Source organism: Vigna unguiculata, chromosome 10, assembly GCF_004118075.2.
Source record: "Vigna unguiculata cultivar IT97K-499-35 chromosome 10, ASM411807v1, whole genome shotgun sequence".
Taxonomy (NCBI): Eukaryota; Viridiplantae; Streptophyta; class Magnoliopsida; order Fabales; family Fabaceae; genus Vigna; species Vigna unguiculata.
In genome coordinates, this window is record NC_040288.1 from 31,372,862 (window position 1) to 31,393,151 (window position 20,290).

The 20,290-nt window shown below is 33.9% G+C and overlaps 4 non-coding genes across 4 annotated transcripts; 1 reads left to right on the plus strand and 3 right to left on the minus strand.

Moving 5' to 3' along the window:
- Positions 1–7,232: 7,232 nt before the first annotated feature.
- TRNAV-AAC lies at positions 7,233–7,306 on the minus strand. The gene has a single exon. It is a non-coding gene; the product is annotated as a tRNA-Val (tRNA).
- An 8,593-nt stretch (positions 7,307–15,899) lies between these two features.
- On the minus strand, positions 15,900–15,973 carry TRNAV-AAC. Its single transcript has one exon. It is a non-coding gene; the product is annotated as a tRNA-Val (tRNA).
- A 3,300-nt stretch (positions 15,974–19,273) lies between these two features.
- TRNAV-AAC lies at positions 19,274–19,347 on the plus strand. Its single transcript has one exon. It is a non-coding gene; the product is annotated as a tRNA-Val (tRNA).
- Positions 19,348–19,975: 628 nt separating this feature from the next.
- TRNAV-AAC lies at positions 19,976–20,049 on the minus strand. The gene has a single exon. It is a non-coding gene; the product is annotated as a tRNA-Val (tRNA).
- Positions 20,050–20,290: the final 241 nt, after the last annotated feature.

Genomic DNA, 20,290 nt, shown 5'->3' on the forward strand with positions numbered 1-20,290 from the left:
AACCCTCCTGCCCTGATCCAAGACCATGAGAGCCCCAACAACCCCGCTTTAGTAGATATGCTCCCCTCAATGTCCCCAGATCTCGCCTCCTTGATGAGGCCTTACAAGCCGACCTCATCCCACCACCACGCAAAACGACCACTCCCCCCATGCTGAGATGACCAAATATTGCCGCTATCACCGAACCCATGGCCACACTATAGAGGACTGCAAAGCACTCTAAGATAAAATTGAAGAACTGGTGCGTGCTGGCCACTTTCGCCGCTTCATTCGCATAGAGGATCATCCCTCTCGATCCCGCCATCCTCCTCGCTCCGACCACATGACTCTCGCCACGATAGACGCCCTAACCAGCCCACCAACCAAGACCCCCAACTGGCTCGCACCGATGTTACCCCTGTCGATCGTCCCGTAAGCGGCACTATCAACACCATCTCCGGTGGTTTCGCTAGTGGAGGATCCACCTCTTCTACCAGAAAGAAACACCTCCGCCATATTCGTTCCATTAACCACATTACCCATTCCCATCACAGACGCCGCATGCCTCCCATCACCTTAACGGACGACGACTTCCATGACCTCGATCACCAACAAGATAACCCTATGGTCATCACTGTTGAAATCGAAAACTACGCAGTCAAAAAAGTCCTCATCGACCAGGGCAGCTCCGTTGACATCCTCTACTGGGCAACATATCAGAAACTTCAACTCCCAGATACCGCCATGGTCCCATATGATGAACCAATTTATTGCTTTTCTGGAGAACAAGTTTTCACCCGCGGCTACATTGACCTTCACACCGTCTTCCGTGATGGAGCTCAAACCAAAACTGTTCCCATCCGCTTCCTCATTGTTGACGCACCCACATCTTATAATGTCCTTCTTGGCCGCCCCTCGCTCAACACCCTTGGCGCCGTCGTCTCCACCCCTCATCTGGCCATGAAATTTCCCTCCCCTTCTGGCGACATCCTCACCATCCATTACGACCAACGCCTGGCACACGAATGCTACATGGCCAGCCTACGCCCATAACTCCCTATCCAGCAAACCAATCACATCGAGCGGCCACCCGGTTCTGGAATCGCTCTGTCGGGTGACGATCTAGACCCGAGAGCGGGCCGAGAGGTTCGTCTCGAACCTGTTGAAGAGACCACCCCCCTAGAGCTTCCGAATGGCCACTCCATCAACCTTGGCACCAGATTAGACTCTGACGAGCGTGCCATCATCACACCCGATCTAGTCGGCAATGCAGACCTTTTTGCTTGGTCAACTGCTGACTTACATGGAGTGGACCTCTGGTAGCATCCCACAAGTTATCCATCTACAAAGAAGCCCGCTATATCTCCCAGAAAAAACGCAAACTCGGCGAAGAGCATGACTCATTGAAGAAGTTCATTACACCACTTGGCTTTCTAACATAGTCCTGGTGAAGAAAGCCAACGGCAAGTGACGGATGTGTATCGATTACACAGACCTAAACAAAACTTGTCCTCGAGATGCCTACCCCTTACCCAACATTGACCGACTTGTTGACGGCACGACGGGAAACAAAGTCCTCAGTTTTCTTGACGCATATTTCGGTTACAATCAAATCCTCATGGCCGCATCCGACATGAACAAAATCGCTTTCATCACAGACGACGCCAATTATTTTTACAAAGTTATGCCTTTTGGCCTCAAAAACGCCGGAGCGACCTACCAACGATTGATGGACAAAGTTTTTAGTCATTTGATAGGCAAATGTGTCGAAGTATACGTCGATGACATGGTTGTCAAATCTCCAAGCCATCACCAACACGCGTAGGACCTCTCAGCAGTCTTCTCTGCATTACGCCAATACAACCTTCGCCTCAACCCTGACAAGTGCGTATTTGGCGTCGACCGCGGTAAATTCCTCGGATTCATGCTAACCCAGCGCGGCATAGAGACCAACCCTGAAAAGTGCAAAGCGATCATCGAAATGCGTAGTCCCACCAACATCAAAGAAGTCCAACACCTCATAGGCCGCCTTACAACCATTTCTCGCTTCCTGCCCAAATTAGCTGAACAAACCCAACCCATCATACAACTACTCAAAAAATTTGCCAGGTTCACGTGGATTGACGACTGTGAACAAATTTTCCAAAAGCTGAAAACGACCCTTACCTCACCACCTATCCTCCACAAATCGGATACTCATCAACCCTTGGTGGTTTATATCACAACTACAGATCACACCGTCAGCGTCGCGCTGGTTCAGGATGTAGGCAGCACTCAACATCCTGTTTACTTCGTCAACAAAACGCTGCAAGATCCTGAAACTAGATATCAAATGGTGGAAAAGCTAGCTCTATCCTTGGTACACACAGCCCGCCGCCTACGCCCATACTTCTAAAATCACAACATCATCGTCAAAACCGATTACCCAAATCAGAAGATATTGCAAAAATCAGACCTGGCAGGACAGATGTCGTCCTGGGCCGTTGAGTTGTCCGAATTTAACATTCGTTATGAACCTCATGGCCCCATAAAAGCTCAATGCCTCCTAGACTTCGTCAACGACCTCCAACAGACACCCACAGAGGACCAGTGGACACTTCACGTAGATGGTTCTTCAAATCCGAAAGGTGTATGTGCTGGCATCGTGTTGGAAGGCCCCAACGATATCCTCATTGAGAAATCCCTCCAATTCGCCTTCAAAACATCCAACAACCAAGTCGAATACGAAGCCATCCTCGCCGGCCTATCCCTGGCCCACGAGGTTGGCGTCAAATCCTTAACTTGCAAAACTGATTCCAAGCTTACTGTGGGCCATCTGAATGACGAGTTCCAGATCAAGGACCCCACCCTTTTACAATATTACCATCTAGTCCGTGCAGTCATCCAATCTGCCTTCGACCAAGTTCGCATCGAACACATTCCTAGGACCAACAACATCAGAGCCGACACCAAATCCCTATTGCAACAGACACTATCCACCCCTTCCATCACAAATACTTGCCATAGCCTAACCCACTCCCAAGCCGACAACCTAACCCATCCCCAAGCCGACAATTGGACCACTCCTTATATGCGATATCTCCAAACCGGTAACCCCCCACCAAATACTGACAAAACTTGGATAGCTAAACCCGCCAGATATACATGATAGGCGATGATCTTTACAAACGCGGATATGGCCAACCACTTCTCAAATGTGTCACTGCAGAACAAGCCCGGTACATCATTAAGGAATTACATGAAGGCATTTGCGGCTATCATTTCAGCGCACGCACCATGGCTACCAAAATCCTTCGGCCCGATTACTTCTGGCCAACTATAGAAGCGAATTGCCAAGACTTCGTCAAAAAATGCAAACCATGCCAAAAGCATGGCAACCTCATCCACCAGAAACAAGAACAACTTCATTCCATACTAGCCAATTCAACCAAGTAATAATAATAAACGTCCACCATATCTACATGCGAAGTTATTCAGGTAACCGGCCTAGGCTGACCTAATCCTAACCGGCCTAAACCGGTAACCTAAGACACTAAGACCAGCCTAGGATCACGTATTAGCAATGGCGGCATGAGCCGCCAAAGAGGTAATCGGCCTATGCCGACCACCCTGGTATACTTAACGAAATCAAAGCCCACAACAATCGAGACTAAGGGCCTGGGCCAAAGCCTAGGCCCACCTATAGCCCAAACCAAGGCCCAACCCATGGAATAGGCAAACATAATTAATAGTCTATAAATACACATGGATCCCACGAATTAAAGGTACGCATTCATTACTCCATTAATCACCTTATTTGAACTTTTGAGAGCTTTGGCTGACTTAAGCTTCGGAGTCCCTTCTACAGGTAACCCCTCCCGGGTCCAAGCTGATATATGCTAAATGGGAAGAAGCCAACCGAGGAGATAGCGGATATGGGTAAGGTGATACTTGTGCCTAACTGATCTTATTTGTTCCCTTCTACAGGAACATTAGACAAAGAAAAATAGACATTTTACACTAGTGTTCGTGTCTAAGTTGGGAAAAATAATGTGAGAGACCCAAATATATATATATATATATATATATATATATATATATATATATATATATATATATATATATATATATATATATATATTTAAATTAGATATTGATTCATCCTGGTCATACATACAAATATTTTGTTCTAATTTTGTTCCCTATAAAAGTACTTGCACAAAGTCTGCCTTGAGGTTTTCTTCCTCGGCTAAAATACCCTATAAAATTGTGTGGAATATATTCACGCCACTCATCGATATTAATATACTTACAAATTGCATTCGAAATGAATACAATTAAATCAAAATAAATGGTAAGATAATATCGTGTTAAATATACAACTTAAAATATAAAACACAAAGCCTAAATCACTCTATACCATCCTAAAAAACATGTTCTTTGATAATGAATAAAAATTGTATCGTATGGACCAATCGGCGAACCAAACATCGATCGACATCCAAAATAATTTACATAACCAAACAAAATCCTGCAAATAGGTCAGCATGGCTCGTCGATCGGCTTGCACGAATGTGAGCATGTAGAACAAATCTTGTTCAAGTAAAGGTCGATGCGGCAAACAAGTAACTTCTTCCGGACGTTGCGATCACTTCGGAGATCATGAGGTAATGTGTCAATGAGCGACCAGTCACACACGACACTAAGCGGATAACACGTCGTCTGCCAAAGCGCCAACTATTGATAATATGCAATTATGTGCCAACGAATGACCAGTCATGTAGGCACCGAGGGAATATTATGTTAGCCACCAAAGCCCCAATTATTGATAATATACAATTATGTGTCAATGAGCACCAATAAACCACGTCGCGATGCTTGCCATAAATATGTCAGATGTTTTAATGTGTCATACAATGACATATGTCGATAACACTGAACGAGTCTAAGATAAACAAGTCAACTGCTGGTTGAAAGATAAACATTTCAGTAATAAGGTTTTTAAAGTAATTGGGCCTTGATTAAATCAACCCTAATCAAAGGCCCACAAAAAAAACTATAAATAAAGATTAAAGGTAAAGTTGTTGGAACTTTTCTCTCGTATTTATTATAGCATTAACTGCTATTACAGATCAAATCATTGCTAACTTAAGAATCAGAGTCTCTTTAGCAATGCTAAGTAAACTATTGATCGCTAAACGAACTATTGGAGTGAGGATTTGAAGACCAGACAAATTGTTTTAAGTAGACATTAGGTCCCTACACTCGAAACAAAAATCATAATGCAAATTTATATATCAATGATTTAGTTTTGGTAGATGTCTTATTATTATTAAGAACTAAATTGATTCAATGTGAGTTCTTTTTTACAAGGCTAGCAAACACCTACTTTTCAAACTAACTAGGGTGTTTTATGTTTAAGCGTCTACGAAGAAAATTAATTTGATGCAAAACTCGCTAATTTCGTGAACTAGTCTCACCCAAAGACTTGATGAAGTCAATCACTTTTTACTTGGATTTCAATGAGAATTTCACGCATTTCGCACTAACACAATTTATATTTTTGTTTCTTTCGATTTTCTAATAACAATAGAGATGGGAATACAATAATAATGGATGAAGCGTAATTTACACAAATTGTAATGAAATGAAAAGAACACCAAAGTAAATTGAAAGAAATAAATTATTAAGGAAAATAAAAAAAATTCGTAACATAAATCAACGAGAGTAGTGATCAAATTACTGGATTAATCATTCTTTTTGTTCACGGGTTTATTAGAATGTATGCATTCACTAGTCCAAAAATTGCTTTTGTAACGAAAGTGTGAACTAACAAGGGGGTGGAGGTGTTAGACCTATACGTATGATAACAATTCAAGGATTTCTCATTCCGACGTATGTGATTTTATATGTTGGTTGTCGCCATAACTGACATACAATATCGACTTTCTATATACCAGTTGTATCTATGTCAATACTACATTTGAGATTGTTGTATATGGTAGCATTTATAGAGTCCGATTACCTACCGGAAAAATTGTTGCATTGAAGAAAACTTACTGAATTGAATCTAAAATTCCATCTTCCAGTAAAAGTTTTCGCAACGAGGTGAAGATGTTAACAAAATTCCATAATAGAAACATCGTAAAGGTTCCTGACTTTTGCTTCCACAATCGGTTCAAGTTTCTTATCTGTCAATACATGGATAGAAAAGAACTAGCGAATTTTTATATATTGAATAATGATGTGGAATATGCCTTGTGCTACATTCATAATGATGTATTAGTAAACAAAAGATGTTGAATATATAACGCTTGCTGCAACAATAGCATTAAGATGTTTGTGTTCCAAACCAAAGTTCAGGCCATCAATACAAGAGGTGGTTGAAAAGAAAGAGGACCACATTATGAAAACTTTATGAATGAACAAGATGCACAAGTCCAAGCCATAGAGTCCAGATTTATTATTGATTTTTTGTTGTTTTCATTTGTTGTACTTTCAAAATACACTAATGTTAGTATTTTAAAAATCTTTTTAATGTATTTTAAAACAACGATATAAGTGTCCATCTATATATTTTGGAGATATAGTAGAAGACTGGTCCAGAAAAACATAAGAGATAGAAATAGAAAGGGGTGTCTTTTTCTATAGACCAAAATTAACTTCTGCATGAATTAAAATTGTTTCTACAAATTAACTTCTGCATGAAGAATTTTTAACTTTGAACAAATTTATATATACATTTACTTATTTTCCCAGAAAGGCTTATCTTTCCAAATGCACTGTGAAGAACTTTCAAATTTGACCATTGTATCAGTTGCACAGTTCCTTCCAAATTCAGATAAATGGGAGAATTAAACATTGAACAGATATGCAACCGTGTATATAAGATTGAAGTCCATGGAATGCAAAGCAAAGATTAGTTGTTGAGTGGAGTTATTGAGAAGACACATTTGGAGTAACATAAGAAGAAAGATCATCTAAAGCAACATGTGAATGAAGGGGAAAATACAGATTATAAAGTTATATCATGCAGTGTCTTATATGAATTATTAAAATTAAAGTGAGTAATTAGATTATCACTTTAAAACATCATGCATATTTATTATTTATTGTAAGAATTTAGCAAATGTTCTGACTGTATTAAGTCCCTCTCTATCCCTATTAAATTTAAATTATTCCATGTACATGAAGTTTCTGTAACTATGAAAAAGAAAAGTAGGTTCAGTTTACAGTAAGACTGAAATCAAGAAAAACAAACATAAAACTAAATTTGGCGTCGCCCGGACTTGAACCGGAGACCTTCAGTGTGTTAGACTGACGTGATAACCAACTACACCACGACACCAAGTCCCTAACTTTGACTTAATATTTTTTAGATAAAAAATAATGAATAACCAATTCTAAAAATTGTATCGTAGTAACAAGTTGGTTTCTAAAAGTAAAAACTTGAAAAGAATGTCCCTACAATTAAAAAACATGTCTGACACACCTATGTAACACCTGTGTTTCAATATGTACTTTGATGGTCTAATATAATGTTTATTTATGTAAAAAAATAATTTGTAATTATTTAATTAATATCAGATTAAATAAAAATATATCACTCAAATCTATTGTTAAACATACATAATATTTATTTACGTGATTAAAATGTTAATTCACATATGGATCTATATAAGATAAGTTTGTTTATACTTTCAAAATAAACTAATTTTAAATTCGTGCTTACGATTGAAATTTATTTTTGTTTTTTTTAATGATAGTAAATATATCTTATATTAAGAAGAATTTAAAGATCAAGAAAATAAATAATAAACTATTTTTAAATTTATAATTAAGTACAGAATAAAGTTATCACAAAAAATATTTATACATTTAGAAAGTTAATATGTGTGTAAAATATGTAAATAATAAACTTTATAAAAATATAAATGATAAAGTATGTGCAAAAAATATAGAGTATGCATAAATATGTAAAGTAGACCGACTAAAACCACAATTTAGTGCATGAAAAGACTCGTCTAATGTGTATTGATAAACTCATCTTATTTGTGTATCAACAAACTTGGTTAATATGTGTTATTAGACTTGTCTAGTCAATATATGGACACATTTACCCAATGTGTATTGTTAGACTCATTTTAATCAATGTATGGATAGACTCATCTTATGTGTATTGCAATACTTCTATAATTAGAGCATTAGAGCATGAATATAATTGTCTAATGTGTATGAATAAACTAGTGTAATATATATATATATATATATATATATATATATATATATATATTGGTAGACTTATGTAACCAGTGAATAAACTCGTTTAATCAATATATGAGTAATTACTATTTTGTTTAATAAAACTTTGCAATATTAAAAATAGCTATGAATTTTTGTTGTTTATATTTAATTATCTCAATTTGATTGCTCATTTTCACGTATATTTCTAAATATATTTATTATTATTATAACTTTGAAGTATTAAATGAAAAAATAAATGGATAAAAGAGTAAATATATTATTTTTTGAAATAATATTATTTTAAAAAATAAAAGTAAAATTTAACTATATTTTTCTAAAAGAAAAAAATTGGGTAAAAGAGGAAATATATTATTTTAAATAATAAAGTTAAAAATAAAATATTTTCTTAAAATAAAAACAAATGGATAAAAGTATAAATTAACTATTTAGGGACAAAGTGATCAAATGTGTACATTCTTAGACCATGCAATTAATGAATGATCAAATTGATCTAATGTATATTAATAAACTCGTATAATCTATGTATGGACACATTTGCCTAATATATATTGTTAGGCTCATTTAATCAATATATAGACAAACTCGTTTAATAAGTGCATAGACAAAGTTGCCTAATGTATATGAGTAGACTCTAGAGATGACAAATAAACCAGCCCCTATGCGTATTGCCTGAACTCATCCCCGTTTTGACGTAGAATCCTCGCATGGACTAGGTATGAGTATGGGTATGGGGAATCCCCGACTTTTTCAATTGGATATGGGGATGGGTATGGGAATGTACATATCTCCGCCATAATACTTGTCCCCGCCACATCTTCCTCTCCATTTAAATTATTAAAATATTCACAATTTATTAAGTAACCCTATACATACATACATACACACATACATACATACATACATACATATATATATATATGTATGTATGTATATATATATATATATATATATATATATATTATAGGGTTATTTCTTCTAATTACATACTTTCTATTTTTTATTTCTTCTAATTATTTGGTTTGTTATGAAATTCATTCGCATCTCCAATATATTTTTCATCTTATCATAACCTTTATGTAATTATGTTAAAACCAAACTGAAATTTCATGACAAATAGATGGACCAAAAGAGTAATTTAACCTTAAAATTAATATTGAAGTATAAGAAAATGGGTACGGGTATGGGTACGAAATTATATACGTTACTCGATGGGGATGGCGATGGGACAAAAGTTCGATACTCGTTGGATTTGGGTATGGGGATGGGGATGAATTATTTCTACGGGGATGAGTATGGGATAGTGAAACTCATTCCCGCCCCGTTGCCATCCCTAGTAGACTCGTCTAATCAATGTGTATGGAATAACTCATTTAATATTTTTTGGTATACTTACCTAATTGGTGTATGAACAAACTCGTCTACTATATATTGTATGACTCGTCGTATAATTGGTGTACAAATATACTCGTCTAATGGGTGTTGTTAGACTCATCTAATTAGTATATTAGTAAAATGGTCTTTTGTGTATTTCTAGACTCGTCTAACCAATGTATGAAAAAATTTGGATTCTTTGTTGGTTTTTTCTGTGTAGTTCCTCTGTTGTGTCTTCAAAATACACTACTAGCCACTGATTTTAAAATTTTAAAATATATTACAAAGATTTTTAAAGTATCAATACTGTGTATTTTTAATGCTCAACAGGGACAACACAAAAAATCTCAGTAGAAAACCTAGACTCTATGAACTAACTAATTTAATTTGTTTTCTTATATCTCTAATCAGTGTATGAACAGACTCTTCAATGCGTATTGCTAAACTCGTATATTTAGTGTGAGGACAAACTTGTCTAATATGTATCGTAAAATTCATCTAATCAGTGAATTAACAAAGTCATCTATTTGTATAAATAGACTCGTCTAAATTATGTATGAATAGGTTCATCTAATGTCTATTTTTATACTCGTCTAATCAATATATGAATTTTTTTGTCTAATGTGCGTGTTTAGACTCGTATATTTAGTGTATAAACATACTTGTGTAACTTGTATTGTTATACTCATGTACTCAATGTGTGGACAAAGTCGTCTAATGTGTACTTCTAGACTCGTATAGTCAATGTATGGTCTGATTTGTCTAATCAATAAATGGAGTGACTCGCCTAATGTTGTTTGGAAAACTCGTTTAATTAGTTTACCAAAAAACTTGATGTGTTCCTCATATCAAAACTTATCTAATGTGTTTTGCCATATGCTTATAATTAGTGTATGAACAAAGTTATCTAATATGTATTATTATATATATTCGTTTAATTAGTTATATACAAAGTCGTCTAATGTGTATGGCTAGACTCGTCGAATCAATGTAAGGACAAAGTCATCTAATATTTATTCCTAGACTCGTCTAATTAATATATGAAATGATTTGTCATCTTCTATTTTCTTTTACATTAAACAAATGGATCAAATTTATTAAACAATATTTTCATTATACCTTCCAAGCCCTAATGGTCTTACATCAATATGGATACTTCCAGTAGATCGTGCGTTACCACAGATACAACGCGTTCGATACACCACCTTCATGGTCTATATAAAGTGTGACGCTTGTGATTTATTTTTATTCGACTAACTATGTACATCAATCCAAGGTAACCATATCATCATCCTCTATTCCCCTAGGTCTACATGATCTTTCTTTGGACTCTATACTTAGTGTGTCTTTATAACTATTCATATGTCCTTAAAAATGACATTATTTTCTCATCTGCAATTTCATTCACTATAATTTATTTTGTAGTCCTTATTCCACATTAACTTTTCATACAATTCTAAAACTAAAATTTATTCAAAAAAAGTTGGCAGCATAACAGTTGTATTTCTAACTTCCCAAAATTTTTAAAACAGTCAAAATTACAAGGTAATACAATTCATATAATTATTTCCGCCGCGGGGATAAAACAAAAATTAATGTTCCCCTATCAGATTGTCTCACTGTTGAGATTAACTTGGTCTCATTAAGTTAGGTTTGAACCCACAACCCATCAATTACCAAGTCAAATGCACAACCAATTCAACCAATTCACATTTATGATAATTCTTAAAATTTTAGGATTATATTATCACGTCCAGCATTTAATTATATTAACGAAATAATGCATAAATTAAAATGACACACAAAGGCATACATAAGACTCGAACCTAAGTCCTCTCACACAATAAAGTACTCTCAACCATTTGAGCTAGTACTTTTTCACATCACAAAAATTAGCATTAAATGCCATAAATGCTTCCACTACCGCATTTATTAAATAATTATTAATTTAATTATTTAAATTTCCCGGGTCTTATAGAAATAAATCCTAACTCTAGTTCTAACTAAATGAAACTATATGACTAAGAATTTAAATGACTAGGAAAGGAATAAAAAAGAATATAAGAGAAAAAAAAGAGTAGGAAAAAAGAAGAAGAGAAAGCTTTCCTTATGTCTTTATTTCTCTAATTGTAGGAAATTGTGAGAAAGATGTGAAAAATGTAGTTGTATTTAATGGAAAAACTTTGCACAAAAAAGGCAAAGATAATTTGTAAAAGAAATAAGTTTTTAATCCTAGTAATTACATTTGGAAGATTGTCATTGGAAGAGAAGAAAAAAATCTACTCAACCTTATGCCTTTACATTAAATCTGTCATGCCAGGTAGAAGAATGTTCTTACTTTGCTCTTATCGTGGGTGCACCCTCTAGTGAAAAAAGGGGAATCTATGATGACTTATTATGACAAATATAAGCCACCTGTCATAATAAGTTGACCGATGACATTTTTGTAATAAAAGTAACAGTTATTATGATTGGTAAAAAGGGATCTGTCATAATAAATGAAAAGGGAAAATTTATTATGACAGGTGCAGAGGACCTATCATAGTAGATAGCCGCGGTGGCAAAATTGAAATTATGTTAAAAATATATTATGACAGTTTTGAGAAACATGTCATAATATCTTTAAATCCCTAATTTTTATCCTTCCCTCTTTTCTCCTTCTTGTCTCCATTCTTTCTCCAGAAGTATCCTTTCTTTCTTAAACAGTCATGTTGCCTTCTTGTTTTGCATTGTCGCCACTGCTCCATTCATCGCGCCATTCGTTGCACCAATCGTCGCACCGTTCGTGATCGTTTGTGTGTTGTTCGCGTGCCGTTCGTGCACCCTTCGTGCATCATCCGTGTGTCATTCGCACACCATCCACATCGTCCGCGTGCCATTCGCGCATCGTCCGCACGCCATTTACGCACCGTCCGCGCCGTTCGCCCACCGTTCATGCATCGTTCACTCACCGTTTGCACACTGTTCCTGGTTACTGCATTGGTGATTTTGCCTCCCTTTGGACAATTTTTCCCTCTTTTCTTCACTTAGTTTGCACATGTGTGTTGGGCTATGGTTTTGCTTTGGAGTGAGTGAGATATGCCTTGCCCTAAATCTCGTTGCTAGACTGTAAGAATTAAGAATCCATATCTTGTGTGTCTTGCTATGGATTTAAATAAAAGTAATACATAAAAATGCTTGGTTTCTAGCTCATGTCATACTGCTATTTGTAACTAGAAGACATGAAATGTTGAAAGTATATTCAAATAAACCGAAGAAAATAACATTGTTGAAAATGACCTCTATATTTAAATCAAATAGTCAAAAGTAGACACATGTCTAAGACAAAAGTTTGTGCTATTTTGCTTTGTCTCCAGAAAGCTTTGTACTATAGGGGATAACTAATTTGACTAAGCCCTTCCTTCCTCATAATATATTTCAAACCACACACGTTGCGATGTTTCCTAGGAAGCAAAAAACACACAACACATAAATTATTAGAGACTATGAGTCAATGATCACTCTTGCTACACTAGAGTTATTTCTAGGCCAAACAACACAATTTCACATGTGCTTTTTAGACTAATAAAGCTCTGCTTTACTAAAATAAGGCACTTTAGATTTTACATGCATTCACACAACTTGTGAATCTTGTGTAGATAGGTGTAGTGGTTGTGAATGACAAGTAATTCAATTCATATTCAACTTTGAATATGGCAATATTCAATTGGATTCAAGGAGCTAGGAGTTTAGTGTACAAAATTACTACAAGTCTTAAACAAAACTTGTATTCTTTTTGCTTAACATTATATTCTTAGCATCACTTCTTTTTGTTTATTTTTGCATAATGTATGTGGTTATTGGGTATATAGCATATATTATATGTGTTTAGCTTTGATTCCAGGAAAATCTGCAACTTTGGCAAACTAAAAAATTGGTGCATTGTAGAGCGAGAAGAATAGGATCACTTCTTTTCTTTTCTTTCTTTAGCTTTTAAAATTTTTTTTATTTTACCAAATATATAACATTAAGTTAGACATGTGGTAATGAGCGCTAAAGTTGTAAAGATCAATAATATTATTACATTAATTTTATATTATTGAAAGTAATAATTACGATAAAGCTCCACATACAGTGGCTTCCCCGATTATTGCTAGCACAAAGGGAAGTTGTCCTCTTCCTGAAGAATCAGAGGATGATGTTGATGTTCCTACTGATTGTGAACTATATGTTGATGACGCCCCTCGACATTTGGTGGCCTTAGGTAATCTCATTCCTATCATATAATTTTTCTTTATATTTGCTTTATATTTTGTTTATTATCATCTATTTTTTGTCTTAAGTAAAATATATAATTTGGGAAAGACCATCCACCACCATACTATTAAAGATTATATGATGCGAGTGGTGGTTGTAAATGTTAAAGATTCTTCTGCTCGCGTTCCTGTACCCACTGAGGAGGTTGAAACAGTGGACAAGCTCTAGGGAATTTTATCATTTGGCCAGTCAGATTGGCTAAACCAATTTTAGTAAGTGTTGGTTTTCATATTTTATTTATTTATGTAAGTATTTGTTGAAATTGGACGGATATATTATTCTACTAATTTTATTTAAATTTAGGAGGGTTCTAAGAATGCAAACATTGTTACACCTCCACAACCACAATTGTCTCCTCTCCAACAACTCGGTGTAGCGGTAGTGACAATGGGGAATAAAACTATCCAGTTAGATATGCCTCATGAATTGACAGGCAAGACTAGTGCCACCCCTTTTTTGTATGTCATAAGGATATTTGTGAAATTATGATTGGTAATGATCTCATATCCGCAACAGTTCTACAAGTTTGGAATTTGTAAGTAAGCCTTCATTAACCATAAACATAGTTTAATATTGTATTCAATAATTTATTCTAACTTTATTTGTTGATATTGAAGGTATTTGCATCACCTATGCATCAAAAAGAAGAATGCTAATATTTATGGATTTCTTGACCTTATTATCATTCAGAGTGTAGGAAATAGATTGCAAGTGGTGCAAAAATACTTAACAGAGATATTTGGAAAAGCTGGCAAATAGGTGTATTTAGCACCTTACACTACAAGAAAATGTCTTATTAGTAACCAATTTTAGTGACTAAAAGTTGTTAGTTACTATAGTGACCAATTTAGATTTCAATTTACAAAATTAAAATTTATTGGTTACTAAAATAGTCACTAATATAAATAAAAAATTATAATTGGTCACTAAATTTGTTACTAATTAATTAGAGAGCAATTTAGTAACTAAGTTATTTTGGTAGCCAAAACTTAGGTAGCTAATTTTTACTGACCAGTTTTCTTTGGTAGCCAAAACTATGGTAGCTAATTTTAAAAACCAATTTAGTTACCAATTATAATTTTTTATTCATAATAGTAACTATTTTAGTAACCAATGATTTTTTTACTTTGTAAACTTGTATCAAATTAGTAATTATAGTAACTAACAACTTTTGGTCACTAAAATTGGTTACTAATAAAACATTTTCTTTTAGTGTTACTTGCATAAGTAAATACACAATTCTTGAATTATAGGTAACTAATTTAGAACTTATTTTTTTATTAATATTATTCCAACTTGTATGGAATTGGTTTAGTTTGGAATTGTTTGGTCTGGTGATATGAAAGTTATTTGCAGGTGAATTGAATGGAAAGGAAAATGGTAAAATAGAGAAAATCATAACAAAAAAGAAAATTGTCTTATTATGATGTAGTTTGCACTACCTATCACAGTAATTTGGACTTATTATGACGTATTTTGCATTACCTGTCATAGTAAGTTGGACTTACTATTATAGATTTTACAAAAAATTGTTATAGTAAGTTCATTAATTGTCCCAGCATCATCAACTTGTGCGGTGGTAAGTTATACTTATTATGATTGCTAATCGAACACCTATCACAGTAAGTCTGACTTACTATGACAGGTTTCTGCAGCGTGTGTGCATTTTCTATAACTCTTGGACCATTTTCCAGTAGTGACCAAATTTTTGAGTGAAATTGGTTTGATCCACTTGTTTCTATTGTTTTCACATGAGACCAAACAATGGGCTTGAGGTATTGGTTTGTAATACACAATTTTGTTATTTTTAACCACTTAGTAAATCCAAAATCATTTATTTCAATAAAAAAACATTTCAAAATTTGTTTAATACATTCTAACATTTTATTTCTATGAACTATTGACAATTTAAATTTATACTAAAAACCACAACGATGATTACAAATTTAGTAGTTGTATATTAAGGATGTATTGTTTGTTGAAGAAACCACTTCACTTAAAAGATAAGTTGGCGTCGCCCGGACTTGAACCGGAGACCTTCAGTGTGTTAGACTGACGTGATAACCAACTACACCACGACACTAGATGTTCAATGTTTTAACTTAATATTTACTGGCATTAAGGAATAAATAACTTATTCCAAAATAAAAGTTGGTTTCTAAAAGTAAACACTTATTAGAACTTATAATCATTTTCCTTTCTAAACCAATTTAAAGCATATGGTGTCATGGTGTAGTTGGTTATCAAGTCAGTCTAGCACACTAAATGATACAACCTATCTAGGAAAGAGTATAATCGTTTCTGAATTTGAATCCTCAAGAGGCAGGACATGAATAAACCAAAGAAGAACGCGAAATAAGATAGAGATGGAGGATGCCATAATCTAGCAGATTGGTAAGTCAAGTAAAGATTCGCCACAAAGATGTTAATCTTTGATAAGAATCAGAGTTCTAATCCAAGAACCAAGAAAATCCTCTCTCAAATAATGCAAATGCATATAATATGAATAAAAAAATGTCTACATTAGTTTTTGGTACCTCTATATATAGGCACATAAGTTTAAGAAAACTTGGAAATCCCACAAGAAGACCCGAGCCCAAAAACATAAAAATATAAACTAATTTATAAAAGAAAGCTCAAAGCCCAAAAACATATAAACATAACTAATTTCTAACAGAAAACCCAAAGTCCAAAATCATAAACTATTTTTTCTAAAAACTATCCTTCAAATGTGTTCCAAGTCATCGTCTTCATATCCTTTGAATTTCTGGTTGCTTGATCTCCCAATCTCTTGCTCCTTGCCCTTATCATATGTCCTTTGAATTGTAAATGTTCATCTGTAAGTTCTTCTTGTATGGAATCTATGGATAGTCCTCTATCATTCCTTCCTTCTTGAAGAGAATTTGTCCTCAAATTCATACTACTTGAAATTTAGGAGATATTCCTCTATCATACCCTCATTCTTAAAGAGAATTTGTCCTCAAATTTGTCTCACTTGAAGATTCCTTATCACTGAAGGTCTCCAATTTAAGTCCGGGTGACACCAAATTTAGTTCTGAGTTTGTGTTTTTCATTTCTTATTTAATCTAAACTAAACTCTCAAGATTTCATGTTCTACTTTTCTTTTTCTTCACATATAACACAATGCATGATGTAACTCTATAGTTCTTAGTCTTAAAAATGAAAAATGTTATATATATGTCTTGAAGAAGGATTTAGCTTTTTCAACAACAATAAATATTTTAAAGGATATATAATCTGTATTTTCACTTTTATTTCATATGTTGTTTACATTATCTATCTTCTTTTATGCACTTGATGTAGTTTCTTCAACAAAAAATAATCATCCTTCCAACGAAGAAAGACAGGCTTTACATCCAGTGAGACCATACTCAGAAAGAATTTCAAGACATTACGTATGTTGATTTAGAACCAAACCACGTTGAGATCTTGCAACTTCAATCCCAAAAAAAAAATTAATTCCCCAAGGTCCTTGATGTGAAACTGGTTATGAAGATATTGTTTGACACGACTTATCATGTAGAGACTATTACCCGTGATTACGATATCATTGACATAGACTAAATTGTAAGCATCATTGTTTGTACGAAGAAGAAATTATCAATTATGCTGTGAGTGAAACCAAAATTTAATAAGGCAGTGTTCATAAAGGACAAAACAAAGGACAAGACAAAGGAAGAAGATGAAGCAACGAGAATAATGGCCTTCTCTATAAATATTTTTGCGATTTTGAACCCTAGAAACACATTTAGACATCAGTTATTTCGAAAACCAAGGGGTCAAAGGCTTAACTACCTCAGTTATAATAAAATCTTAGGCCTAAAAGGGTGTGTCTAGTGGCAATTTTGAAATTTTGACCAGCTTTTCGGCCTCGATTATTAAAGACCCGAAGCATATACCCCCATTATGTCTTGGTTGTGGGGAAACCGAAGTCATTTCGCGTATTAAATAATTAAAAAAAGAGTGAAAAATTTGTAAATTTGAGGAACTTCTAGGCACTGGATTGTAAAAAGAAGCATATTAGCTTTTCTGCTTCGATTTCAGAAGAACCGAAGCCCAAACCTCTACATTCAAATTAAAAAATCCAAAATAATTGACAAATTTTGGAGACCTTAAGCTTCAGTTATTGCGGAACCAAAACAAAAAGACCTTTATGTTTCAGTTATTAGGACAACTAAAGCATAAAAGTTCGCTAAAATTGTAAAATTGCGACTGCATCTTAATATGTTTCGGTTCCACTCTAACTGAAACATATAGGGTGATTTAAAAGCCCAAATGTGCACTAGTGAATGGGAATCTCATCCTGGTAACATAAAGGCTTAACAACAACAAATCTCACTAAAATACATTTTGAATGGTTCTGATGACTATTTTAAGAATGAGATTTTAAATGTAACTCAACCTTAAAAATTATTTTGTAAGATAAAATTACCGCTACTTATATATATATTTATAATTCATTTTAGTTCCCAGTATGCCATAAACCTTCATAAACTAAACAATTATTCGGCGCATTATATAATGTCAAGGAATAAACTGATTAATATTAACATAAATACTTTCAATAATTTTTTATTTATCCTCAAGCTACTTTTAAATATTTTAAGTTAACAAGATTTTCTAACTAATAATGTCAATTCCATTATTAAATTGATAGTTTTACTAGTAATGTTAATATTCGTAAAATAATTTTTATTTTATTCAAACTATATCTTTACATCGTACACTCTACACAATTACATTAAATTAAACATGGTGAGTCTGATAAGGCATATCCAAAAGTTGGATAGTAAGTAACGTGAAGAATACATTGTATCAATGAGAAAAAAAAAACATAGCACGATCATTAGTTAGCTTTGAAACTAAATAAGAAAGAAATTAAAAGCATAACTTATATGATTTCCTCGGGCAGATGACAATTGTAATTATTTATTATGGGACTTTCCTTTGTTAATTTTGATCTTTCTTAATATATTTCTCTAATTATTTCTGTGAAATACATTTTAGAATGACATATATTAACTAGTGGAGGCATCTTATATAGAGAAATATGAATATTATTTGTTCTTGCCAGACTAATATGTATTAAGCCAACCCATGTGTTCACTTATATTTTATGTCTGGAATAAAGTAATTATCTTCCTTAATACATTCATAATATATAAACACCATCCATTTAATATCAAACATACATCATTCTCACAAACACATAATATTACGTGTGGCTTTCCTTTTTCTAATTTTAGGGCCTTTTTTTTATCGAGTTTTTGCTTTTAAAAGCCAACTTAATAGTACAATGTATTTTCAGGAATAAATTATTCATTTTTATTCAGAAATTGTTAACAGAAAATTTAAAGCATGAGCTGTCGTGGTGTAGTTGGTTATCACGTCAGTCTAACACACTAAAGGTCTCCGGTTCAAGTCTGGGCGACGCCAACTTTTGAATTTTCACTCTTTATGTTTCTTTTTCTTCATTTCTTACTCTGAACTAAACTTTGAAGATTTCATGTTCTACTAAACTAAATTTTCTATTTCATGTCCTACTTTTCTTTTTCCTCACATAGTTACAGAAACTTCAAGTGCAACCAATAATTTAGATTTAATACAGTTAGAAAATTTGCTAAATTCTTACAAAAAAATAATAAATATAAATATGCATGATGTTTTAAAGTGTCAAATTTCTTAATTCTACATCCTTAATTGGGTAAAATTCCCTAGTTCTACTGGTACTGAACCACCAATTTGATCAAAAGCAAAGAAGAAAAAGTATCAAAATCTTCAAAAGTAGTATAAGAGGTTGTTGAAAAGAGAGATTTTTGAGAAAGGATGAGTATAGTTTGTTTGTTGAAGAAACTATATCAGCTGCATAAAAGAACACAGACCATGTAAACAACATGTCAATAAAACTCAAAATTCAGAACCTAAATCCTTCAAGTCACACTTTTCAGTTTTAAGACTGAGAACTGCAGAGTTAGATCACGCAGTGTCTTAAAACAAAACTTGAACATCAAATGTTAAAACATTACTTTTAGAATAACACTCAAATGAAGAAAAACAAAATTCATGGCGTCGCCCGGACTTGAACCGGAGACCTTCAGTGTGTTAGACTGACGTGATAACCAACTACACCACGACACCACATGCCTGAGATTTTCACTTAATATATTCTCCCATAAAACAGTGAATAATTTATTCCCGAAAGTATATTGTACTATTAAGTTGGCTTTTAAAAGCAAAAACTCGATAAAAAAAGTCCCTAAAATTAGAAAAATGTCAGCTACACTTCAGCCGATATGTAATTGTGAGAGTTATGTATGTTTGATGTTAAATGAGATTGTGTATATAAATCATGAATGTACTGAAACAAGTCTATTACTTG